This window comes from Pleurodeles waltl, chromosome 9 (genome assembly GCF_031143425.1).
Source record: "Pleurodeles waltl isolate 20211129_DDA chromosome 9, aPleWal1.hap1.20221129, whole genome shotgun sequence".
NCBI lineage: Eukaryota > Metazoa > Chordata > Amphibia > Caudata > Salamandridae > Pleurodeles > Pleurodeles waltl.
In genome coordinates, this window is record NC_090448.1 from 298,425,010 (window position 1) to 298,452,371 (window position 27,362).

The window sequence follows — 27,362 nt, forward strand, 5'->3', positions numbered from 1 at the left end:
AAAAATGCACAGGTTTGGTAGGTTTCCCTAGGTGCCGGCTGAGCTAGAGGCCAAAATCTACAGGTAGGCACTTTGCAAAAAACACCTCTGTTTTCTTTCAAAAAATGTGATTTGTCCACGTTGCGTTTTGGGGCATTTCTTGTCGCGGGCGCTTGGCCTACCCACACAAGTGAGGTATCATTTTTACCAGGAGACTTGGGGGAACGCTGGGTGGAAGGAAATTTGTGGCTCCTCTCTGATTCCAGAACTTTCTCTCACCGAAATGTGAGGAAAACGTGTTTTTTTAGCCAAATTTTGAGGTTTGCAAAGGATTCTGGGTAACTGAACCTGGTCAGAGCCCCACAAGTCACCCCATCTTGGATTCCCCTAGGTCTCTAGTTTTCAAAAATGCACAGGTTTGGTAGGTTTCCCTAGGTGCCGGCGGAGCTAGAGGCCAAAATCTACAGGTAGGCACTTTGCAAAAAACACCTCTTTTTTCTTTAAAAAAATGTGATGTGTCTACGTTGCGTTTTGGGGCATTTCCTGTCGCGGGCGCTAGGCCTACCCACACAAGTGAGGTATCATTTTTACCGGGAGACTTGGGGAACGCTGGGTGGAAGGAAATTTGTGGCTCCTCTCAGATTCCAGAACTTTCTGTCTCCGAAATGTGAGGAAACCATGTTTTTGTAGCCAAATGTTGAGGTTTGCAAATTATTCTGGGTAACAGAACCTGGTCAGAGCCCCACAAGTCACCCCATCTTAGATTCCCCTAGGTCTCTAGTATTCAAAAATGCACAGGTTTGGTAGGTTTCCCTAGGTGCCGGCTGAGCTAGAGGCCAAAATCTACAGGTAGGCACTTTGCAAAAAACACCTCTGTTTTCTTTAAAAAAATGCGATGTGTCCACGTTGTGTTTTGGGGCATTTCCTGTCACGGGCGCTAGGCCTACCCACACAAGTGAGGTATCATTTTTACCGGGAGACTTGGGGGAACGCTGGGTGGAAGGAAATTTGTGGCTCCTCTCAGATTCCAGAACTTTCTGTCACCGAAATGTGAGGAAAACGTGTTTTTTTAGCCAAATATTGAGGTTTGCAAAGGATTCTGGGTAACTGAACCTGGTCAGAGCCCCACAAGTCACCCCATCTTGTATTCCCCTAGGTCTCTAGTTTTCAAAAATGCACAGGTTTTGTAGGTTTCCCTAGGTGCCGGCTGAGCTAGAGGACAAAATCTACAGGTAGGCACTTTGCAAAAAACACCTCTTTTTTCTTTAAAATAATTCGATGTGTCCACTTTGTTTTTTGGGGCATTTCCTGTCACGGGCGCTAGGCCTAACCACACAAGTGAGGTATCATTTTTAGCGGGAGACTTGGGGGAACGCTGGGTGGAAGGAAATTTGTGGCTCCTCTCAGATTCCAGAACTTTCTGTCACCGAAATGTGAGGAAAACTAGTTTTTTTAGCCACATTTTGAGGTTTGCAAAGGATTCTGGGTAACTGAACCTGGTCAGAGCCCCACAAGTCACCCCATCTTGGATTCCCCTAGGTCTCTAGTTTTCAAAAAGGCACAGGTTTGGTAGGTTTCCCTAGGTGCCGGCTGAGCGAGAGGCCAAAATCTGCAGGTAGGCACTTTGCAAGAAACACCTCTGTTTTCTTTCAAAAAATGTGATGTGTCTACGTTGCGTTTTGGGGCATTTCCTGTCGCGGGCGCTAGGCCTACCCACACAAGTGAGGTATCATTTTTATCGGGAGACTTGGGGGAACGCTGGGTGGAAGGAAATTTGTGGCTCCTCTCTGATTCCAGAACTTTCTGTCACCGAAATGTGAGGAAAACTTGTTTTTTTACCCAAATGTTGAGGTCTGCAAAGGATTCTGGGTAACTGAACCTGGTCAGAGCCCCACAAGTCACCCCATCTTGGATTCCCCTAGGTCTCTAGTTTTCAAAAAGGCACAGGTTTGGTAGGTTTCCATAGGTGCCGGCTGAGCTAGAGGCCAAAATCTGCAGGTAGGCACTTTGCAAGAAACACCTCTGTTTTCTTTCAAAAAATGTGATGTGTCTACGTTGCGTTTTGGGGCATTTCCTGTCGCAGGCGCTAGGCCTACCCACACAAGTGAGGTATAATTTTTATCGGGAGACTTGGGGGAACGCTGGGTGGAAGGACATTTGTGGCTCCTCTCTGATTCCAGAACTTTCTGTCACCAAAATGGGAGGAAAACTTGTTTTTTTAGCCAAATTTTGAGGTCTGCAAAGGATTCTGGGTAACTGAACCTGGTCAGAGCCCCACAAGTCACCCCGTCTTGGATTCCCCTAGGTCTCTAGTTTTCAAAAATGCACAGGTTTGGTAGGTTTCCCTAGGTGCCGGCTGAGCTAGAGGCCAAAATCTACAGGTAGGCACTTTGCAAAAAACACCTCTGTTTTCTTTCAAAAAATGTGATTTGTCCACGTTGCGTTTTGGGGCATTTCTTGTCGCGGGCGCTTGGCCTACCCACACAAGTGAGGTATCATTTTTACCGGGAGACTTGGGGGAACGCTGGGTGGAAGGAAATTTGTGGCTCCTCTCAGATTCCAGAACTTTCTGTCACCGAAATGTGAGGAAAACATGTTTTTGTAGCCAAATGTTGAGGTTTGCAAATTATTCTGGGTAACAGAACCTGGTCAGAGCCCCAGAAGTCACCCCATCTTAGATTCCCCTAGGTATCTAGTTTTAAAATATGCACAGGTTTGGTAGGTTTCCCTAGGTGCCGGCTGACCTAGAGGCCAAAATCTACAGGTAGGCACTTTGCAAAAAACACCTCTGTTTTCTTTCAAAAAATGTGATGTGTCCACGTTGCGTTTTGGGGCATTTCCTGTCGTGGGCGCTAGGGCTACCCACACAAGTGAGGTTTCATTTTTATCGGGAGACTTGGGGGAAGGCTGGGTGGAAGGAAATTTGTGGCTCCTCTCTGATTTCAGAACTTTCTGTCACCGAAATGGGAGGAAAATGTGTTTTTTTAGCTAAATTTTGAGGTTTGCAAAGGATTCTGGGTAACTGAACCTGGTCAGAGCCCCACAAGTCACCCCATCTTGGATTCCCCTAGGTCTCTAGTTTTCAAAAATGGACAGGTTTGGTAGGTTTCCCTAGGTGACGGCTGAGCTAGAGGCCAAAATCTACAGGTAGGCACTTTGCAAAAAACACCTCTGTTTTCTTTCAAAAAATGTGATATGTCCACGTTGCGTTTTGGGGCATTTCCTGTCGCGGGCGCTAGGCCTACCCACACAAGTGAGGTATCATTTTTACCGGGAGACTTGGGGGAACGCTGGGTGGAAGGAAATTTGTGGCTCCTCTCAGATTCCAGAACTTTCTGTCACCGAAATGTGAGGAAAACATGTTTTTTTAGCCAAATTTTGAGGTCTGCAAAGGATTCTGGGTAACTGAACCTGGTCAGAGCCCCACAAGTCACCCCATCTTGGATTCCCCTAGGTCTCTAGTTTTCAAAAATGCACAGGTTTGGTAGGTTTCCCTAGGTGCCGGCTGAGCTAGAGGCCAAAATCTACAGGTAGGCACTTTGCAAAAAACACCTCTGTTTTCTTTCAAAAAATGTGATTTGTCCACGTTGCGTTTTGGGGCATTTCTTGTCGCGGGCGCTTGGCCTACCCACACAAGTGAGGTATCATTTTTACCAGGAGACTTGGGGGAACGCTGGGTGGAAGGAAATTTGTGGCTCCTCTCTGATTCCAGAACTTTCTCTCACCGAAATGTGAGGAAAACGTGTTTTTTTAGCCAAATTTTGAGGTTTGCAAAGGATTCTGGGTAACTGAACCTGGTCAGAGCCCCACAAGTCACCCCATCTTGGATTCCCCTAGGTCTCTAGTTTTCAAAAATGCACAGGTTTGGTAGGTTTCCCTAGGTGCCGGCGGAGCTAGAGGCCAAAATCTACAGGTAGGCACTTTGCAAAAAACACCTCTTTTTTCTTTAAAAAAATGTGATGTGTCTACGTTGCGTTTTGGGGCATTTCCTGTCGCGGGCGCTAGGCCTACCCACACAAGTGAGGTATCATTTTTATCGGGAGACTTGGGGGAACGCTGGGTGGAAGGAAATTTGTGGCTCCTCTCTGATTCCAGAACTTTCTGTCACCGAAATGTGAGGAAAACTTGTTTTTTTACCCAAATGTTGAGGTCTGCAAAGGATTCTGGGTAACTGAACCTGGTCAGAGCCCCACAAGTCACCCCATCTTGGATTCCCCTAGGTCTCTAGTTTTCAAAAAGGCACAGGTTTGGTAGGTTTCCATAGGTGCCGGCTGAGCTAGAGGCCAAAATCTGCAGGTAGGCACTTTGCAAGAAACACCTCTGTTTTCTTTCAAAAAATGTGATGTGTCTACGTTGCGTTTTGGGGCATTTCCTGTCGCAGGCGCTAGGCCTACCCACACAAGTGAGGTATAATTTTTATCGGGAGACTTGGGGGAACGCTGGGTGGAAGGACATTTGTGGCTCCTCTCTGATTCCAGAACTTTCTGTCACCAAAATGGGAGGAAAACTTGTTTTTTTAGCCAAATTTTGAGGTCTGCAAAGGATTCTGGGTAACTGAACCTGGTCAGAGCCCCACAAGTCACCCCGTCTTGGATTCCCCTAGGTCTCTAGTTTTCAAAAATGCACAGGTTTGGTAGGTTTCCCTAGGTGCCGGCTGAGCTAGAGGCCAAAATCTACAGGTAGGCACTTTGCAAAAAACACCTCTGTTTTCTTTCAAAAAATGTGATTTGTCCACGTTGCGTTTTGGGGCATTTCTTGTCGCGGGCGCTTGGCCTACCCACACAAGTGAGGTATCATTTTTACCGGGAGACTTGGGGGAACGCTGGGTGGAAGGAAATTTGTGGCTCCTCTCAGATTCCAGAACTTTCTGTCACCGAAATGTGAGGAAAACATGTTTTTGTAGCCAAATGTTGAGGTTTGCAAATTATTCTGGGTAACAGAACCTGGTCAGAGCCCCAGAAGTCACCCCATCTTAGATTCCCCTAGGTCTCTAGTTTTCAAAAATGCACAGGTTTTGTAGGTTTCCCTAGGTGCCGGCTGAGCTAGAGGACAAAATCTACAGGTAGGCACTTTGCAAAAAACACCTCTTTTTTCTTTAAAATAATTCGATGTGTCCACTTTGTTTTTTGGGGCATTTCCTGTCACGGGCGCTAGGCCTAACCACACAAGTGAGGTATCATTTTTAGCGGGAGACTTGGGGGAACGCTGGGTGGAAGGAAATTTGTGGCTCCTCTCAGATTCCAGAACTTTCTGTCACCGAAATGTGAGGAAAACTAGTTTTTTTAGCCAAATTTTGAGGTTTGCAAAGGATTCTGGGTAACTGAACCTGGTCAGAGCCCCACAAGTCACCCCATCTTGGATTCCCCTAGGTCTCTAGTTTTCAAAAATGCACAGGTTTGGTAGGTTTCCCTAGGTGCCGGCTGAGCTAGAGGCCAAAATCTGCAGGTAGGCACTTTGCCAGAAACACCTCTGTTTTCTTTTAAAAAATGTGATGTGTCTACGTTGCGTTTTGGGGCATTTCCTGTCTCGGGCGCTAGGCCTACCCACACAAGTGAGGTATCATTTTTATCGGGAGACTTGGGGGAACGCTGGGTGGAAGGAAATTTTTGGCTCCTCTCTGATTCCAGAACTTTCTGTCACCAAAATGGGAGGAAAACTTGTTTTTTTAGCCAAATTTTGAGGTCTGCAAAGGATTCTGGGTAACTGAACCTGGTCAGAGCCCCACAAGTCACCCCGTCTTGGATTCCCCTAGGTCTCTAGTTTTCAAAAATGCACAGGTTTGGTAAGTTTCCCTAGGTGCCGGCTGAGCTAGAGGCCAAAATCTACAGGTAGGCACTTTGCAAAAAACACCTCTGTTTTCTTTCAAAAAATGTGATTTGTCCACGTTGCGTTTTGGGGCATTTCTTGTCGCGGGCGCTTGGCCTACCCACACAAGTGAGGTATCATTTTTACCGGGAGACTTGGGGGAACGCTGGGTGGAAGGAAATTTGTGGCTCCTCTCAGATTCCAGAACTTTCTGTCACCGAAATGTGAGGAAAACATGTTTTTGTAGCCAAATGTTGAGGTTTGCAAATTATTCTGGGTAACAGAACCTGGTCAGAGCCCCAGAAGTCACCCCATCTTAGATTCCCCTAGGTATCTAGTTTTAAAATATGCACAGGTTTGGTAGGTTTCCCTAGGTGCCGGCTGACCTAGAGGCCAAAATCTACAGGTAGGCACTTTGCAAAAAACACCTCTGTTTTCTTTCAAAAAATGTGATGTGTCCACGTTGCGTTTTGGGGCATTTCCTGTCGTGGGCGCTAGGGCTACCCACACAAGTGAGGTTTCATTTTTATCGGGAGACTTGGGGGAAGGCTGGGTGGAAGGAAATTTGTGGCTCCTCTCTGATTTCAGAACTTTCTGTCACCGAAATGGGAGGAAAATGTGTTTTTTTAGCTAAATTTTGAGGTTTGCAAAGGATTCTGGGTAACTGAACCTGGTCAGAGCCCCACAAGTCACCCCATCTTGGATTCCCCTAGGTCTCTAGTTTTCAAAAATGGACAGGTTTGGTAGGTTTCCCTAGGTGACGGCTGAGCTAGAGGCCAAAATCTACAGGTAGGCACTTTGCAAAAAACACCTCTGTTTTCTTTCAAAAAATGTGATATGTCCACGTTGCGTTTTGGGGCATTTCCTGTCGCGGGCGCTAGGCCTACCCACACAAGTGAGGTATCATTTTTACCGGGAGACTTGGGGGAACGCTGGGTGGAAGGAAATTTGTGGCTCCTCTCAGATTCCAGAACTTTCTGTCACCGAAATGTGAGGAAAACATGTTTTTTTAGCCAAATTTTGAGGTCTGCAAAGGATTCTGGGTAACTGAACCTGGTCAGAGCCCCACAAGTCACCCCATCTTGGATTCCCCTAGGTCTCTAGTTTTCAAAAATGCACAGGTTTGGTAGGTTTCCCTAGGTGCCGGCTGAGCTAGAGGCCAAAATCTACAGGTAGGCACTTTGCAAAAAACACCTCTGTTTTCTTTCAAAAAATGTGATTTGTCCACGTTGCGTTTTGGGGCATTTCTTGTTGCGGGCGCTTGGCCTACCCACACAAGTGAGGTATCATTTTTACCAGGAGACTTGGGGGAACGCTGGGTGGAAGGAAATTTGTGGCTCCTCTCTGATTCCAGAACTTTCTCTCACCGAAATGTGAGGAAAACGTGTTTTTTTAGCCAAATTTTGAGGTTTGCAAAGGATTCTGGGTAACTGAACCTGGTCAGAGCCCCACAAGTCACCCCATCTTGGATTCCCCTAGGTCTCTAGTTTTCAAAAATGCACAGGTTTGGCAGGTTTCCCTAGGTGCCGGCGGAGCTAGAGGCCAAAATCTACAGGTAGGCACTTTGCAAAAAACACCTCTTTTTTCTTTAAAAAAATGTGATGTGTCTACGTTGCGTTTTGGGGCATTTCCTGTCGCGGGCGCTAGGCCTACCCACACAAGTGAGGTATCATTTTTACCGGGAGACTTGGGGAACGCTGGGTGGAAGGAAATTTGTGGCTCCTCTCAGATTCCAGAACTTTCTGTCTCCGAAATGTGAGGAAACCATGTTTTTGTAGCCAAATGTTGAGGTTTGCAAATTATTCTGGGTAACAGAACCTGGTCAGAGCCCCACAAGTCACCCCATCTTAGATTCCCCTAGGTCTCTAGTATTCAAAAATGCACAGGTTTGGTAGGTTTCCCTAGGTGCCGGCTGAGCTAGAGGCCAAAATCTACAGGTAGGCACTTTGCAAAAAACACCTCTGTTTTCTTTAAAAAAATGCGATGTGTCCACGTTGTGTTTTGGGGCATTTCCTGTCACGGGCGCTAGGCCTACCCACACAAGTGAGGTATCATTTTTACCGGGAGACTTGGGGGAACGCTGGGTGGAAGGAAATTTGTGGCTCCTCTCAGATTCCAGAACTTTCTGTCACCGAAATGTGAGGAAAACGTGTTTTTTTAGCCAAATATTGAGGTTTGCAAAGGATTCTGGGTAACTGAACCTGGTCAGAGCCCCACAAGTCACCCCATCTTGTATTCCCCTAGGTCTCTAGTTTTCAAAAATGCACAGGTTTTGTAGGTTTCCCTAGGTGCCGGCTGAGCTAGAGGACAAAATCTACAGGTAGGCACTTTGCAAAAAACACCTCTTTTTTCTTTAAAATAATTCGATGTGTCCACTTTGTTTTTTGGGGCATTTCCTGTCACGGGCGCTAGGCCTAACCACACAAGTGAGGTATCATTTTTAGCGGGAGACTTGGGGGAACGCTGGGTGGAAGGAAATTTGTGGCTCCTCTCAGATTCCAGAACTTTCTGTCACCGAAATGTGAGGAAAACTAGTTTTTTTAGCCACATTTTGAGGTTTGCAAAGGATTCTGGGTAACTGAACCTGGTCAGAGCCCCACAAGTCACCCCATCTTGGATTCCCCTAGGTCTCTAGTTTTCAAAAAGGCACAGGTTTGGTAGGTTTCCCTAGGTGCCGGCTGAGCGAGAGGCCAAAATCTGCAGGTAGGCACTTTGCAAGAAACACCTCTGTTTTCTTTCAAAAAATGTGATGTGTCTACGTTGCGTTTTGGGGCATTTCCTGTCGCGGGCGCTAGGCCTACCCACACAAGTGAGGTATCATTTTTATCGGGAGACTTGGGGGAACGCTGGGTGGAAGGAAATTTGTGGCTCCTCTCTGATTCCAGAACTTTCTGTCACCGAAATGTGAGGAAAACTAGTTTTTTTACCCAAATGTTGAGGTCTGCAAAGGATTCTGGGTAACTGAACCTGGTCAGAGCCCCACAAGTCACCCCATCTTGGATTCCCCTAGGTCTCTAGTTTTCAAAAAGGCACAGGTTTGGTAGGTTTCCATAGGTGCCGGCTGAGCTAGAGGCCAAAATCTGCAGGTAGGCACTTTGCAAGAAACACCTCTGTTTTCTTTCAAAAAATGTGATGTGTCTACGTTGCGTTTTGGGGCATTTCCTGTCGCAGGCGCTAGGCCTACCCACACAAGTGAGGTATAATTTTTATCGGGAGACTTGGGGGAACGCTGGGTGGAAGGACATTTGTGGCTCCTCTCTGATTCCAGAACTTTCTGTCACCAAAATGGGAGGAAAACTTGTTTTTTTAGCCAAATTTTGAGGTCTGCAAAGGATTCTGGGTAACTGAACCTGGTCAGAGCCCCACAAGTCACCCCGTCTTGGATTCCCCTAGGTCTCTAGTTTTCAAAAATGCACAGGTTTGGTAGGTTTCCCTAGGTGCCGGCTGAGCTAGAGGCCAAAATCTACAGGTAGGCACTTTGCAAAAAACACCTCTGTTTTCTTTCAAAAAATGTGATTTGTCCACGTTGCGTTTTGGGGCATTTCTTGTCGCGGGCGCTTGGCCTACCCACACAAGTGAGGTATCATTTTTACCGGGAGACTTGGGGGAACGCTGGGTGGAAGGAAATTTGTGGCTCCTCTCAGATTCCAGAACTTTCTGTCACCGAAATGTGAGGAAAACATGTTTTTGTAGCCAAATGTTGAGGTTTGCAAATTATTCTGGGTAACAGAACCTGGTCAGAGCCCCACAAGTCACCCCATCTTAGATTCCCCTAGGTATCTAGTTTTAAAATATGCACAGGTTTGGTAGGTTTCCCTAGGTGCCGGCTGAGCTTGAGGCCAAAATCTACAGGTAGGCACTTTGCAAAAAACACCTCTGTTTTCTTTCAAAAAATGTGATGTGTCCACGTTGCGTTTTGGGGCATTTCCTGTCGTGGGCGCTAGGCCTACCCACACAAGTGAGGTATCATTTTTATCGGGAGACTTGGGGGAAGGCTGGGTGGAAGGAAATTTGTGGCTCCTCTCTGATTTCAGAACTTTCTGTCACCGAAATGGGAGGAAAACTTGTTTTGTTAGCCAAATTATGAGGTCTGCAAAGGATTCTGGGTAACTGAACCTGGTCAGAGCCCCACAAGTCACCCCATCTTCGATTCCCCTAGGTCTCTAGTTTTCAAAAATGGACAGGTTTGGTAGGTTTCCCTAGGTGCCGGCTGAGCTAGAGGCCAAAATCTACAGGTAGGCACTTTGCAAAAAACACCTCTGTTTTCTTTAAAAAAATGTGATATGTCCACGTTGCGTTTTGGGGCATTTCCTGTCGCAGGCGCTAGGCCTACCCACACAAGTGAGGTATCATTTTTACCGGGAGACTTGGGGGAACGCTGGGTGGAAGGAAATTTGTGGCTCCTCTCAGATTCCAGAACTTTCTGTCACCGAAATGTGAGGAAAACGTGTTTTTTTAGCCAAATATTGAGGTTTGCAAAGGATTCTGGGTAACTGAACCTGGTCAGAGCCCCACAAGTCACCCCATCTTGTATTCCCCTAGGTCTCTAGTTTTCAAAAATGCACAGGTTTTGTAGGTTTCCCTAGGTGCCGGCTGAGCTAGAGGCCAAAATCTACAGGTAGGCACTTTGCAAAAAACACCTCTTTTTTCTTTAAAAAAATTCGATGTGTCCACTTTGTTTTTTGGGGCATTTCCTGTCACGGGCGCTAGGCCTAACCACACAAGTGAGGTATCATTTTTACCGGGAGACTTGGGGGAACGCTGGGTGGAAGGAAATTTGTGGCTCCTCTCAGATTCCAGAACTTTCTGTCACCGAAATGTGAGGAAAACATGTTTTTGTAGCCAAATGTTGAGGTTTGCAAATTATTCTGGGTAACAGAACCTGGTCAGAGTCCCACAAGTCACCCCATCTTGGATTCCCCTAGGTCTCTAGTTTTCAAAAATGCACAGGTTTGGTAGGTTTCCCTAGGTGCCGGCTGAGCTAGCGGCCAAAATCTACAGGTAGGCACTTTGCAAAAAACACCTCTGTTTTCTTTAAAAAAATGTGATTTGTCCACGTTGCGTTTTGGGGCATTTCTTGTCGCGGGCGCTTGGCCTACCCACACAAGTGAGGTATCATTTTTACCGGGAGACTTGGGGGAACGCTGGGTGGAAGGAAATTTGTGGCTCCTCTCAGATTCCAGAACTTTCTGTCACCGAAATGTGAGGAAAACATGTTTTTGTAGCCAAATGTTGAGGTTTGCAAATTATTCTGGGAAACAGAACCTGGTCAGAGCCCCACAAGTCACCCCATCTTAGATTCCCCTAGGTATCTAGTTTTAAAATATGCACAGGTTTGGTAGGTTTCCCTAGGTGCCGGCTGAGCTAGAGGCCAAAATCTACAGGTAGGCACTTTGCAAAAAACACCTCTGTTTTCTTTCAAAAAATGTGATGTGTCCACGTTGCGTTTTGGGGCATTTCCTGTCGTGGGCGCTAGGCCTACCCACACAAGTGAGGTATCATTTTTATCGGGAGACTTGGGGGAAGGCTGGGTGGAAGGAAATTTGTGGCTCCTCTCTGATTTCAGAACTTTCTGTCACCGAAATGGGAGGAAAACTTGTTTTGTTAGCCAAATTATGAGGTCTGCAATGGATTCTGGGTAACTGAACCTGGTCAGAGCCCCATAGTCACCCCATCTTGGATTCCCCTAGGTCTCTAGTTTTCAAAAATGGACAGGTTTGGTAGGTTTCCCTAGGTGCCGGCTGAGCTAGAGGCCAAAATCTACAGGTAGGCACTTTGCAAAAAACACCTCTGTTTTCTTTCAAAAAATGTGATATGTCCACGTTGCGTTTTGGGGCATTTCCTGTCGCAGGCGCTAGGCCTACCCAAACAAGTGAGGTATCATTTTTACCGGGAGACTTGGGGAACGCTGGGTGGAAGGAAATTTGTGGCTCCTCTCAGATTCCAGAACTTTCTGTCTCCGAAATGTGAGGAAACCATGTTTTTGTAGCCAAATGTTGAGGTTTGCAAATTATTCTGGGTAACAGAACCTGGTCAGAGCCCCACAAGTCACCCCATCTTCGATTCCCCTAGGTCTCTAGTTTTCAAAAATGGACAGGTTTGGTAGGTTTCCCTAGGTGCCGGCTGAGCTAGAGGCCAAAATCTACAGGTAGGCACTTTGCAAAAAACACCTCTGTTTTCTTTAAAAAAATGTGATATGTCCACGTTGCGTTTTGGGGCATTTCCTGTCGCAGGCGCTAGGCCTACCCACACAAGTGAGGTATCATTTTTACCGGGAGACTTGGGGGAACGCTGGGTGGAAGGAAATTTGTGGCTCCTCTCAGATTCCAGAACTTTCTGTCACCGAAATGTGAGGAAAACGTGTTTTTTTAGCCAAATATTGAGGTTTGCAAAGGATTCTGGGTAACTGAACCTGGTCAGAGCCCCACAAGTCACCCCATCTTGTATTCCCCTAGGTCTCTAGTTTTCAAAAATGCACAGGTTTTGTAGGTTTCCCTAGGTGCCGGCTGAGCTAGAGGCCAAAATCTACAGGTAGGCACTTTGCAAAAAACACCTCTTTTTTCTTTAAAAAAATTCGATGTGTCCACTTTGTTTTTTGGGGCATTTCCTGTCACGGGCGCTAGGCCTAACCACACAAGTGAGGTATCATTTTTATCGGGAGACTTGGGGGAAGGCTGGGTGGAAGGAAATTTGTGGCTCCTCTCTGATTTCAGAACTTTCTGTCACCGAAATGGGAGGAAAACTTGTTTTGTTAGCCAAATGTTGAGGTTTGCAAATTATTCTGGGTAACAGAACCTGGTCAGAGCCCCACAAGTCACCCCATCTTAGATTCCCCTAGGTCTCTAGTTTTCAAAAATGCACAGGTTTGGTAGGTTTCCCTAGGTGCCGGCTGAGCTAGAGGCCAAAATCTACAGGTAGGCACTTTGCAAAAAACACCTCTGTTTTCTTTAAAAAAATGCGATGTGTCCACGTTGTGTTTTGGGGCATTTCCTGTCACGGGCGCTAGGCCTACCCACACAAGTGAGGTATCATTTTTACCGGGAGACTTGGGGGAACGCTGGGTGGAAGGAAATTTGTGGCTCCTCTCAGATTCCAGAACTTTCTGTCACCGAAATGTGAGGAAAACGTGTTTTTTTAGCCAAATATTGAGGTTTGCAAAGGATTCTGGGTAACTGAACCTGGTCAGAGCCCCACAAGTCACCCCATCTTGTATTCCCCTAGGTCTCTAGTTTTCAAAAATGCACAGGTTTTGTAGGTTTCCCTAGGTGCCGGCTGAGCTAGAGGCCAAAATCTACAGGTAGGCACTTTGCAAAAAACACCTCTTTTTTCTTTAAAAAATTTCGATGTGTCCACTTTGTTTTTTGGGGCATTTCCTGTCACGGGCGCTAGGCCTAACCACACAAGTGAGGTATCATTTTTAGCGGGAGACTTGGGGGAACGCTGGGTGGAAGGAAATTTGTGGCTCCTCTCAGATTCCAGAACTTTCTGTCACCGAAATGTGAGGAAAACTAGTTTTTTTAGCCACATTTTGAGGTTTGCAAAGGATTCTGGGTAACTGAACCTGGTCAGAGCCCCACAAGTCACCCCATCTTGGATTCCCCTAGGTCTCTAGTTTTCAAAAAGGCACAGGTTTGGTAGGTTTCCCTAGGTGCCGGCTGAGCGAGAGGCCAAAATCTGCAGGTAGGCACTTTGCAAGAAACACCTCTGTTTTCTTTCAAAAAATGTGATGTGTCTACGTTGCGTTTTGGGGCATTTCCTGTCGCGGGCGCTAGGCCTACCCACACAAGTGAGGTATCATTTTTATCGGGAGACTTGGGGGAACGCTGGGTGGAAGGAAATTTGTGGCTCCTCTCTGATTCCAGAACTTTCTGTCACCGAAATGTGAGGAAAACTTGTTTTTTTACCCAAATTTTGAGGTCTGCAAAGGATTCTGGGTAACTGAACATGGTCAGAGCCCCACAAGTCACCCCATCTTGGATTCCCCTAGGTCTCTAGTTTTCAAAAAGGCACAGGTTTGGTAGGTTTCCATAGGTGCCGGCTGAGCTAGAGGCCAAAATCTGCAGGTAGGCACTTTGCAAGAAACACCTCTGTTTTCTTTCAAAAAATGTGATGTGTCTACGTTGCGTTTTGGGGCATTTCCTGTCGCAGGCGCTAGGCCTACCCACACAAGTGAGGTATAATTTTTATCGGGAGACTTGGGGGAACGCTGGGTGGAAGGACATTGGTGGCTCCTCTCTGATTCCAGAACTTTCTGTCACCAAAATGGGAGGAAAACTTGTTTTTTTAGCCAAATTTTGAGGTCTGCAAAGGATTCTGGGTAACTGAACCTGGTCAGAGCCCCACAAGTCACCCCGTCTTGGATTCCCCTAGGTCTCTAGTTTTCAAAAATGCACAGGTTTGGTAGGTTTCCCTAGGTGCCGGCTGAGCTAGAGGCCAAAATCTACAGGTAGGCACTTTGCAAAAAACACCTCTGTTTTCTTTCAAAAAATGTGATTTGTCCACGTTGCGTTTTGGGGCATTTCTTGTCGCGGGCGCTTGGCCTACCCACACAAGTGAGGTATCATTTTTACCGGGAGACTTGGGGGAACGCTGGGTGGAAGGAAATGTGTGGCTCCTCTCAGATTCCAGAACTTTCTGTCACCGAAATGTGAGGAAAACATGTTTTTGTAGCCAAATGTTGAGGTTTGCAAATTATTCTGGGTAACAGAACCTGGTCAGAGCCCCACAAGTCACCCCATCTTAGATTCCCCTAGGTATCTAGTTTTAAAATATGCACAGGTTTGGAAGGTTTCCCTAGGTGCCGGCTGAGCTTGAGGCCAAAATCTACAGGTAGGCACTTTGCAAAAAACACCTCTGTTTTCTTTCAAAAAATGTGATGTGTCCACGTTGCGTTTTGGGGCATTTCCTGTCGTGGGCGCTAGGCCTACCCACACAAGTGAGGTATCATTTTTATCGGGAGACTTGGGGGAAGGCTGGGTGGAAGGAAATTTGTGGCTCCTCTCTGATTTCAGAACTTTCTGTCACCGAAATGGGAGGAAAACTTGTTTTGTTAGCCAAATTATGAGGTCTGCAAAGGATTCTGGGTAACTGAACCTGGTCAGAGCCCCACAAGTCACCCCATCTTCGATTCCCCTAGGTCTCTAGTTTTCAAAAATGGACAGGTTTGGTAGGTTTCCCTAGGTGCCGGCTGAGCTAGAGGCCAAAATCTACAGGTAGGCACTTTGCAAAAAACACCTCTGTTTTCTTTAAAAAAATGTGATATGTCCACGTTGCGTTTTGGGGCATTTCCTGTCGCAGGCGCTAGGCCTACCCACACAAGTGAGGTATCATTTTTACCGGGAGACTTGGGGGAACGCTGGGTGGAAGGAAATTTGTGGCTCCTCTCAGATTCCAGAACTTTCTGTCACCGAAATGTGAGGAAAACGTGTTTTTTTAGCCAAATATTGAGGTTTGCAAAGGATTCTGGGAAACTGAACCTGGTCAGAGCCCCACAAGTCACCCCATCTTGTATTCCCCTAGGTCTCTAGTTTTCAAAAATGCACAGGTTTTGTAGGTTTCCCTAGGTGCCGGCTGAGCTAGAGGCCAAAATCTACAGGTAGGCACTTTGCAAAAAACACCTCTTTTTTCTTTAAAAAAATTCGATGTGTCCACTTTGTTTTTTGGGGCATTTCCTGTCACGGGCGCTAGGCCTAACCACACAAGTGAGGTATCATTTTTACCGGGAGACTTGGGGGAACGCTGGGTGGAAGGAAATTTGTGGCTCCTCTCAGATTCCAGAACTTTCTGTCACCGAAATGTGAGGAAAACATGTTTTTGTAGCCAAATGTTGAGGTTTGCAAATTATTCTGGGTAACAGAGCCTGGTCAGAGTCCCACAAGTCACCCCATCTTGGATTCCCCTAGGTCTCTAGTTTTCAAAAATGCACAGGTTTGGTAGGTTTCCCTAGGTGCCGGCTGAGCTAGCGGCCAAAATCTACAGGTAGGCACTTTGCAAAAAACACCTCTGTTTTCTTTAAAAAAATGTGATTTGTCCACGTTGCGTTTTGGGGCATTTCTTGTCGCGGGCGCTTGGCCTACCCACACAAGTGAGGTATCATTTTTACCGGGAGACTTGGGGGAACGCTGGGTGGAAGGAAATTTGTGGCTCCTCTCAGATTCCAGAACTTTCTGTCACCGAAATGTGAGGAAAACATGTTTTTGTAGCCAAATGTTGAGGTTTGCAAATTATTCTGGGAAACAGAACCTGGTCAGAGCCCCACAAGTCACCCCATCTTAGATTCCCCTAGGAATCTAGTTTTAAAATATGCACAGGTTTGGTAGGTTTCCCTAGGTGCCGGCTGAGCTAGAGGCCAAAATCTACAGGTAGGCACTTTGCAAAAAACACCTCTGTTTTCTTTAAAAAAATGTGATGTGTCCACGTTGCGTTTTGGGGCATTTCCTGTCGTGGGCGCTAGGCCTACCCACACAAGTGAGGTATCATTTTTATCGGGAGACTTGGGGGAAGGCTGGGTGGAAGGAAATTTGTGGCTCCTCTCTGATTTCAGAACTTTCTGTCACCGAAATGGGAGGAAAACTTGTTTTGTTAGCCAAATTATGAGGTCTGCAAAGGATTCTGGGTAACTGAACCTGGTCAGAGCCCCACAAGTCACCCCATCTTGGATTCCCCTAGGTCTCTAGTTTTCAAAAATGGACAGGTTTGGTAGGTTTCCCTAGGTGCCGGCTGAGCTAGAGGCCAAAATCTACAGGTAGGCACTTTGCAAAAAACACCTCTGTTTTCTTTCAAAAAATGTGATATGTCCACGTTGCGTTTTGGGGCATTTCCTGTCGCAGGCGCTAGGCCTACCCACACAAGTGAGGTATAATTTTTACCGGGAGACTTGGGGGAACGCTGGGTGGAAGGAAATTTGTGGCTCCTCTCAGATTCCAGAACTTTCTGTCACCGAAATGTGAGGAAAACATGTTTTTGTAGCCAAATGTTGAGGTTTGCAAATTATTCTGGGTAACAGAACCTGGTCAGAGCCCCACAAGTCACCCCATCTTGGATTCCCCTAGGTCTCTAGTTTTCAAAAATGCACAGGTTTGGTAGGTTTCCCTAGGTGCCGGCTGAGCTAGTGGCCAAAATCTACAGGTAGGCACTTTGCAAAAAACACCTCTGTTTTCTTTAAAAAAATGTGATGTGTCCACGTTGTGTTTTGGGGCATTTCCTGTCACGGGCGCTAGGCCTACCCACACAAGTGAGGTATCATTTTTACCGGGAGACTTGGGGGAACGCTGGGTGGAAGGAAATTTGTGGCTCCTCTCAGATTCCAGAACTTTCTCTCACCGAAATGTGAGGAAAACTTGTTTTTTTTAACCAAATATTGAGGTTTGCAAAGGATTCTGGGTAACTGAACCTGGTCAAAGCCCCACAAGTCACCCCATCTTGGATTCCCCTAGGTCTCTAGTTTTCAAAAATGCACAGGTTTGGTAGGTTTCCCTAGGTGCCGGCTGAGCTAGAGGCCAAAATCTACAGGTAGGCACTTTGCAAAACACACCTCTTTTTTCTTTAAAAAAATTCGATGTGTCCACTTTCTTTTTTGGGGCATTTCCTGTCACGGGCGCTAGGCCTACCCACACAAGTGAGGTATCATTTTTATCGGGAGACTTGGGAGAACGCTGGGTGGAAGGAAATTTGTGGCTCCTCTCTGATTACAGAACTTTCTGTCACCAAATGCTAGGAAAATGTGTTTTTTTAGCCAAATTTTGAGGTTTGCAAAGGATTCTGGGTAACAGAACCTGGTCAGAGCCCCACAAGTCACCCCATCTTGGATTCCCCTAGGTCTCTAGTTTTAAAAAATGCACAGGTTTGGTAGGTTTCCCTAGGTGCCGGCTGAGCTAGAGGCCAAATTCTACAGGTGGGCACTTTGCAAAAAATACCTCTGTTTTCTTTAAAAAAATCTGGTGTCCATGTTGCGTTTTGGGGCATTTCCTGTCGCGGGCGCTAGGCCTACCCACACAAGTGAGGTTTCATTTTTATCAGGAGACTTGAGGGAACGCTGGGTGGAAGGAAATTTGTGGCTCCTCTCTGATTCCAGAACTTTCTGTCACCAAAATGTGAGGAAAACTTGTTTTTTTAGCCAAATATTGAGGTTTGCAAAGGATTCTGGGTAACTGAACCTGGTCAGAGCCCCACAAGTCACCCCATCTTGGATTGCCCTAGGTCTCTAGTTTTCAAAAATGCACAGGTTTGGTAGGTTTCCCTAGTTGCCGGCTGAGCTAGAGGCCAAAATCTACAGGTAGGCACTTTGCAAAAAACACCTCTGTTTTCTTTAAATAAATGTGATTTGTCCACGTTGCGTTTTGGGGCATTTCCTGTCGCGGGCGCTTGGCCTACCCACACAAGTGAGGTATCATTTTTACCGGGAGACTTGGGGGAACGCTGGGTGGAAGGAAATTTGTGGCTCCTCTCAGATTCCAGAACTTTCTGTCACCGAAATGTGAGGAAAACATGTTTTTGTAGCCAAATGTTGAGGTTTGCAAATTATTCTGGGTAACAGAACCTGGTCAGAGCCCCACAAGTCACCCCATCTTAGATTCCCCTAGGTATCTAGTTTTAAAATATGCACAGGTTTGGTAGGTTTCCCTAGGTGCCGGCTGACCTAGAGGCCAAAATCTACAGGTAGGCACTTTGCAAAAAACACCTCTGTTTTCTTTCAAAAAATGTGATGTGTCCACGTTGCGTTTTGGGGCATTTCCTGTCGTGGGCGCTAGGGCTACCCACACAAGTGAGGTTTCATTTTTATCGGGAGACTTGGGGGAAGGCTGGGTGGAAGGAAATTTGTGGCTCCTCTCTGATTTCAGAACTTTCTCTCACCGAAATGTGAGGAAAACTTGTTTTTTTAGCCAAATATTGAGGTTTGCAAAGGATTCTGGGTAACTGAACCTGGTCAGAGCCCCACAAGTCACCCCATCTTGGATTCCCCTAGGTCTCTAGTTTTCAAAAATGCACAGGTTTGGTAGGTTTCCCTAGGTGCCGGCTGAGCTAGAGGCCAAAATCTACAGGTAGGCACTTTGCAAAAAACACCTCTTTTTTCTTTAAAAAAATTCGATGTGTCCACTTTCTTTTTTGGGGCATTTCCTGTTACGGGCGCTAGGCCTACCCACTCAAGTGAGGTATCATTTTTACCGGGAGACTTGGGGGAACGCTGGGTGGAAGGAAATTAGTGGCTCCTCTGAGATTCCAGAACTTTCTGTCACCGAAATGGGAGGAAAACTTGTTTTTTTAGCCAAATTTTGAGGTTTGCAAAGGATTCTGGGTAACTGAACCTGGTCAGAGCCCCACAAGTCACCCCATCTTGGATTCCCCTAGGTCTCTAGTTTTCAAAAAGGCACAGGTTTGGTAGGTTTCTCTAGGTGCCGGCTGAGCTAGAGGCCAAAATCTGCAGGTAGGCACTTTGCAAAAAACACCTCTGTTTTCTTTCAAAAAATGTGATGTGTCCACGTTGCATTTTGGGGCATTTCCTGTCGCGGGCGCTAGGCCTACCCACACAAGTGAGGTATCATTTTTATCGGGAGACTTGGGAGAACGCTGGGTGGAAGGAAATTTGTGGCTCCTCTCTGATTCCAGAACTTTCTGTCACCAAATGCTAGGAAAATGTGTTTTTTTAGCCAAATTTTGAGGTTTGCAAAGGATTCTGGGTAACAGAACCTGGTCAGAGCCCCACAAGTCACCCCATCTTGGATTCCCCTAGGTCTCTAGTTTTAAAAAATGCACAGGTTTGGTAGGTTTCCCTAGGTGCCGGCTGAGCTAGAGGCCAAATTCTACAGGTGGGCACTTTGCAAAAAATACCTCTGTTTTCTTTAAAAAAATCTGGTGTCCATGTTGCGTTTTGGGGCATTTCCTGTCGCGGGCGCTAGGCCTACCCACACAAGTGAGGTTTCATTTTTATCAGGAGACTTGAGGGAACGCTGGGTGGAAGGAAATTTGTGGCTCCTCTCTGATTCCAGAACTTTCTGTCACCAAAATGTGAGGAAAACGTGTTTTTTTAGCCAAATTTTGAGGTTTGCAAAGGATTCTGGGTAACAGAACCTGGTCAGAGCCCCACAAGTCACCCCATCTTGGATTGCCCTAGGTCTCTAGTTTTCAAAAATGCACAGGTTTGGTAGGTTTCCCTAGTTGCCGGCTGAGCTAGAGGCCAAAATCTACAGGTAGGCACTTTGCAAAAAACACCTCTGTTTTCTTTAAAAAAATGTGATTTGTCCACGTTGCGTTTTGGGGCATTTCTTGTCGCGGGCGCTTGGCCTACCCACACAAGTGAGGTATCATTTTTACCGGGAGACTTGGGGGAACGCTGGGTGGAAGGAAATTTGTGGCTCCTCTCAGATTCCAGAACTTTCTGTCACCGAAATGTGAGGAAAACATGTTTTTGTAGCCAAATGTTGAGGTTTGCAAATTATTCTGGGTAACAGAACCTGGTCAGAGCCCCAGAAGTCACCCCATCTTAGATTCCCCTAGGTATCTAGTTTTAAAATATGCACAGGTTTGGTAGGTTTCCCTAGGTGCCGGCTGACCTAGAGGCCAAAATCTACAGGTAGGCACTTTGCAAAAAACACCTCTGTTTTCTTTCAAAAAATGTGATGTGTCCACGTTGCGTTTTGGGGCATTTCCTGTCGTCGGCGCTAGGGCTACCCACACAAGTGAGGTTTCATTTTTATCGGGAGACTTGGGGGAAGGCTGGGTGGAAGGAAATTTGTGGCTCCTCTCTGATTTCAGAACTTTCTCTCACCGAAATGTGAGGAAAACTTGTTTTTTTAGCCAAATATTGAGGTTTGCAAAGGATTCTGGGTAACTGAACCTGGTCAGAGCCCCACAAGTCACCCCATCTTGGATTCCCCTAGGTCTCTAGTTTTAAAAAATGCACAGGTTTGGTAGGTTTCCCTAGGTGCCGGCTGAGCTAGAGGCCAAAATCTACAGGTAGGCACTTTGCAAAAAACACCTCTTTTTTCTTTAAAAAAATTCGATGTGTCCACTTTCTTTTTTGGGGCATTTCCTGTCACGGGCGCTAGGCCTACCCACTCAAGTGAGGTATCATTTTTACCGGGAGACTTGGGGGAACGCTGGGTGGAAGGAAATTAGTGGCTCCTCTGAGATTCCAGAACTTTCTGTCACCGAAATGGGAGGAAAACTTGTTTTTTTAGCCAAATTTTGAGGTTTGCAAAGGATTCTGGGTAACTGAACCTGGTCAGAGCCCCACAAGTCACCCCATCTTGGATTCCCCTAGGTCTCTAGTTTTCAAAAAGGCACAGGTTTGGTAGGTTTCTCTAGGTGCCGGCTGAGCTAGAGGCCAAAATCTGCAGGTAGGCACTTTGCAAAAAACACCTCTGTTTTCTTTCAAAAAATGTGATGTGTCCACGTTGCATTTTGGGGCATTTCCTGTCGCGGGCGCTAGGCCTACCCACACAAGTGAGGTATCATTTTTATCGGGAGACTTGGGAGAACGCTGGGTGGAAGGAAATTTGTGGCTCCTCTCTGATTCCAGAACTTTCTGTCACCAAATGCTAGGAAAATGTGTTTTTTTAGCCAAATTTTGAGGTTTGCAAAGGATTCTGGGTAACAGAACCTGGTCAGAGCCCCACAAGTCACCCCATCTTGGATTCCCCTAGGTCTCTAGTTTTAAAAAATGCACAGGTTTGGTAGGTTTCCCTAGGTGCCGGCTGAGCTAGAGGCCAAATTCTACAGGTGGGCACTTTGCAAAAAATACCTCTGTTTTCTTTAAAAAAATCTGGTGTCCATGTTGCGTTTTGGGGCATTTCCTGTCGCGGGCGCTAGGCCTACCCACACAAGTGAGGTTTCATTTTTATCAGGAGACTTGAGGGAACGCTGGGTGGAAGGAAATTTGTGGCTCCTCTCTGATTCCAGAACTTTCTGTCACCAAAATGTGAGGAAAACTTGTTTTTTTAGCCAAATATTGAGGTTTGCAAAGGATTCTGGGTAACTGAACCTGGTCAGAGCCCCACAAGTCACCCCATCTTGGATTGCCCTAGGTCTCTAGTTTTCAAAAATGCACAGGTTTGGTAGGTTTCCCTAGTTGCCGGCTGAGCTAGAGGCCAAAATCTACAGGTAGGCACTTTGCAAAAAACACCTCTGTTTTCTTTAAAAAAATGTGATTTGTCCACGTTGCGTTTTGGGGCATTTCTTGTCGCGGGCGCTTGGCCTACCCACACAAGTGAGGTATCATTTTTACCGGGAGACTTGGGGGAACGCTGGGTGGAAGGAAATTTGTGGCTCCTCTCAGATTCCAGAACTTTCTGTCACCGAAATGTGAGGAAAACATGTTTTTGTAGCCAAATGTTGAGGTTTGCAAATTATTCTGGGTAACAGAACCTGGTGAGAGCCCCAGAAGTCACCCCATCTTAGATTCCCCTAGGTATCTAGTTTTAAAATATGCACAGGTTTGGTAGGTTTCCCTAGGTGCCGGCTGACCTAGAGGCCAAAATCTACAGGTAGGCACTTTGCAAAAAACACCTCTGTTTTCTTTCAAAAAATGTGATGTGTCCACGTTGCGTTTTGGGGCATTTCCTGTCGTGGGCGCTAGGGCTACCCACACAAGTGAGGTTTCATTTTTATCGGGAGACTTGGGGGAAGGCTGGGTGGAAGGAAATTTGTGGCTCCTCTCTGATTTCAGAACTTTCTCTCACCGAAATGTGAGGAAAACTTGTTTTTTTAGCCAAATATTGAGGTTTGCAAAGGATTCTGGGTAACTGAACCTGGTCAGAGCCCCACAAGTCACCCCATCTTGGATTCCCCTAGGTCTCTAGTTTTCAAAAATGCACAGGTTTGGTAGGTTTCCCTAGGTGCCGGCTGAGCTAGAGGCCAAAATCTACAGGTAGGCACTTTGCAAAAAACACCTCTTTTTTCTTTAAAAAAATTCGATGTGTCCACTTTCTTTTTTGGGGCATTTCCTGTCGCAGGCGCTAGGCCTACCCACACAAGTGAGGTATCATTTTTACTGGGAGACTTGGGGGAACGCTGGGTGGAAGGAAATTTGTGGCTCCTCTCAGATTCCAGAACTTTCTGTCACCGAAATGTGAGGAAAACATGTTTTTTTAGCCAAATTTTGAGGTCTGCAAAGGATTCTGGGTAACTGAACCTGGTCAGAGCCCCACAAGTCACCCCATCTTGGATTCCCCTAGGTCTCTAGTTTTCAAAAATGCACAGGTTTGGTAGGTTTCCCTAGGTGCCGGCTGAGCTAGAGGCCAAAATCTACAGGTAGGCACTTTGCAAAAAACACCTCTGTTTTCTTTCAAAAAATGTGATTTGTCCACGTTGCGTTTTGGGGCATTTCTTGTCGCGGGCGCTTGGCCTACCCACACAAGTGAGGTATCATTTTTACCAGGAGACTTGGGGGAACGCTGGGTGGAAGGAAATTTGTGGCTCCTCTCAGATTCCAGAACTTTCTGTCACCGAAATGTGAGGAAAACATGTTTTTGTAGCCAAATGTTGAGGTTTGCAAATTATTCTGGGTAACAGAACCTGGTCAGAGCCCCAGAAGTCACCCCATCTTAGATTCCCCTAGGTATCTAGTTTTAAAATATGCACAGGTTTGGTAGGTTTCCCTAGGTGCCGGCTGACCTAGAGGCCAAAATCTACAGGTAGGCACTTTGCAAAAAACACCTCTGTTTTCTTTCAAAAAATGTGATGTGTCCACGTTGCGTTTTGGGGCATTTCCTGTCGTGGGCGCTAGGGCTACCCACACAAGTGAGGTTTCATTTTTATCGGGAGACTTGGGGGAAGGCTGGGTGGAAGGAAATTTGTGGCTCCTCTCTGATTTCAGAACTTTCTGTCACCGAAATGGGAGGAAAATTTGTTTTGTTAGCCAAATTATGAGGTCTGCAAAGGATTCTGGGTAACTGAACCTGGTCAGAGCCCCACAAGTCACCCCATCTTGGATTCCCCTAGGTCTCTAGTTTTCAAAAATGGACAGGTTTGGTAGGTTTCCCTAGGTGCCGGCTGAGCTAGAGGCCAAAATCTACAGGTAGGCACTTTGCAAAAAACACCTCTGTTTTCTTTCAAAAAATGTGATATGTCCACGTTACGTTTTGGGGCATTTCCTGTCGCGGGCGCTAGGCCTACCCACACAAGTGAGGTATCATTTTTACTGGGAGACTTGGGGGAACGCTGGGTGGAAGGAAATTTGTGGCTCCTCTCAGATTCCAGAACTTTCTGTCACCGAAATGTGAGGAAAACATGTTTTTTTAGCCAAATTTTGAGGTCTGCAAAGGATTCTGGGTAACTGAACCTGGTCAGAGCCCCACAAGTCACCCCATCTTGGATTCCCCTAGGTCTCTAGTTTTCAAAAATGCACAGGTTTGGTAGGTTTCCCTAGGTGCCGGCTGAGCTAGAGGCCAAAATCTACAGGTAGGCACTTTGCAAAAAACACCTCTGTTTTCTTTCAAAAAATGTGATTTGTCCACGTTGAGTTTTGGGGCATTTCTTGTCGCGGGCGCTTGGCCTACCCACACAAGTGAGGTATCATTTTTACCAGGAGACTTGGGGGAACGCTGGGTGGAAGGAAATTTGTGGCTCCTCTCAGATTCCAGAACTTTCTGTCACCGAAATGTGAGGAAAACATGTTTTTGTAGCCAAATGTTGAGGTTTGCAAATTATTCTGGGTAACATAACCTGGTCAGAGCCCCACAAGTCACCCCATCTTAGATTCCCCTAGGTCTCTAGTTTTAAAAAATGCACAGGTTTGGTAGGTTTCCCTAGGTGCCGGCTGAGCTAGCGGCCAAAATCTACAGGTAGGCACTTTGCAAAAAACACCTCTGTTTTCTTTAAAAAAATGTGATGTGTCTACGTTGTGTTTTGGGGCATTTCCTGTCACGGGCGCTAGGTCTACCCACGCAAGTGAGGTATCATTTTTACCGGGAGACTTGGGGGAACGCTGGGTGGAAGGAAATTTGTGGCTCCTCTCTGATTCCAGAACTTTCTCTCACCGAAATGTGAGGAAAACGTGTTTTTTTAGCCAAATTTTGAGGTTTGCAAAGGATTCTGGGTAACTGAACCTGGTCAGAGCCCCACAAGTCACCCCATCGTGGATTCCCCTAGGTCTCTAGTTTTCAAAAATGCACAGGTTTTGTAGGTTTCCCTAGGTGCCGGCTGAGCTAGAGGCCAAAATCTACAGGTAGGGACTTTGCAAAAAACACCTCTTTTTTCTTTAAAAAAATGTGATGTGTCCACGTTGCGTTTTGGGGCATTTCCTGTCCCGGGCGCTAGGCCTACCCACACAAGTGAGGTATCATTTTTACCGGGAGACTTGGGGAACGCTGGGTGGAAGGAAATTTGTGGCTCCTCTCAGATTCCAGAACTTTCTGTCTCCGAAATGTGAGGAAAACATGTTTTTGTAGCCAAATGTTGAGGTTTGCTAATTATTCTGGGTAACAGAACCTGGTCAGAGCCCCACAAGTCACCCCATCTTAGATTCCCCTAGGTCTCTAGTTTTCAAAAATGCACAGGTTTGGTAGGTTTCCCTAGGTGCCGGCTGAGCTAGAGGCCAAAATCTACAGGTAGGCACTTTGCAAAAAACACCTCTGTTTTCTTTAAAAAAATGCGATGTGTCCACGTTGTGTTTTGGGGCATTTCCTGTCACGGGCGCTAGGCCTAACCACACAAGTGAGGTATCATTTTTACCGGGAGACTTGGGGGAACGCTGGGTGGAAGGAAATTTGTGGCTCCTCTCAGATTCCAGAACTTTCTGTCACCGAAATGTGAGGAAAACTAGTTTTTTTAGCCACATTTTGAGGTTTGCAAAGGATTCTGGGTAACTGAACCTGGTCAGAGCCCCACAAGTCACCCCATCTTGGATTCCCCTAGGTCTCTAGTTTTCAAAAAGGCACAGGTTTGGTAGGTTTCCCTAGGTGCCGGCTGAGCTAGAGGCCAAAATCTGCAGGTAGGCACTTTGCAAGAAACGCCTCTGTTTTCTTTAAAAAAATGTGATGTGTCTACGTTGCGTTTTGGGGCATTTCCTGTCGCGGGCGCTAGGCCTACCCACACAAGTGAGGTATCATTTTTATCGGGAGACTTGGGGGAACGCTGGGTGGAAGGAAATTTGTGGCTCCTCTCTGATTCCAGAACTTTCTGTCACCGAAATGTGAGGAAAACTTGTTTTTTTACCCAAATGTTGAGGTCTGCAAAGGATTCTGGGTAACTGAACCTGGTCAGAGCCCCACAAGTCACCCCATCTTGGATTCCCCTAGGTCTCTAGTTTTCAAAAAGGCACAGGTTTGGTTGGTTTCCATAGGTGCCGGCTGAGCTAGAGGCCAAAATCTGCAGGTAGGCACTTTGCAAGAAACACCTCTGTTTTCTTTCAAAAAATGTGATGTGTCTACGTTGCGTTTTGGGGCATTTCCTGTCGCAGGCGCTAGGCCTACCCACACAAGTGAGGTATAATTTTTATCGGGAGACTTGGGGGAACGCTGGGTGGAAGGACATTTGTGGCTCCTCTCTGATTCCAGAACTTTCTGTCACCAAAATGGGAGGAAAACTTGTTTTTTTAGCCAAATTTTGAGGTCTGCAAAGGATTCTGGGTAACTGAACCTGGTCAGAGCCCCACAAGTCACCCCGTCTTGGATTCCCCTAGGTCTCTAGTTTTCAAAAATGCACAGGTTTGGTAGGTTTCCCTAGGTGCCGGCTGAGCTAGAGGCCAAAATCTACAGGTAGGCACTTTGCAAAAAACACCTCTGTTTTCTTTCAAAAAATGTGATTTGTCCACGTTGCGTTTTGGGGCATTTCTTGTCGCGGGCGCTTGGCCTACCCACACAAGTGAGGTATCATTTTTACCGGGAGACTTGGGGGAACGCTGGGTGGAAGGAAATTTGTGGCTCCTCTCAGATTCCAGAACTTTCTGTCACCGAAATGTGAGGAAAACATGTTTTTGTAGCCAAATGTTGAGGTTTGCAAATTATTCTGGGTAACAGAACCTGGTCAGAGCCCCACAAGTCACCCCATCTTAGATTCCCCTAGGTATCTAGTTTTAAAATATGCACAGGGTTGGTAGGTTTCCCTAGGTGCCGGCTGAGCTTGAGGCCAAAATCTACAGATAGGCACTTTGCAAAAAACACCTCTGTTTTCTTTCAAAAAATGTGATGTGTCCACGTTGCGTTTTGGGGCATTTCCTGTCGTGGGCGCTAGGCCTACCCACACAAGTGAGGTATCATTTTTATCGGGAGACTTGGGGGAAGGCTGGGTGGAAGGAAATTTGTGGCTCCTCTCTGATTTCAGAACTTTCTGTCACCGAAATGGGAGGAAAACTTGTTTTGTTAGCCAAATTATGAGGTCTGCAAAGGATTCTGGGTAACTGAACCTGGTCAGAGCCCCACAAGTCACCCCATCTTGGATTCCCCTAGGTCTCTAGTTTTCAAAAATGGACAGGTTTGGTAGGTTTCCCTAGGTGCCGGCTGAGCTACAGGCCAAAATCTACAGGTAGGCACTTTGCAAAAAACACCTCTGTTTTCTTTAAAAAAATGTGATATGTCCACGTTGCGTTTTGGGGCATTTCCTGTCGCAGGCGCTAGGCCTACCCACACAAGTGAGGTATCATT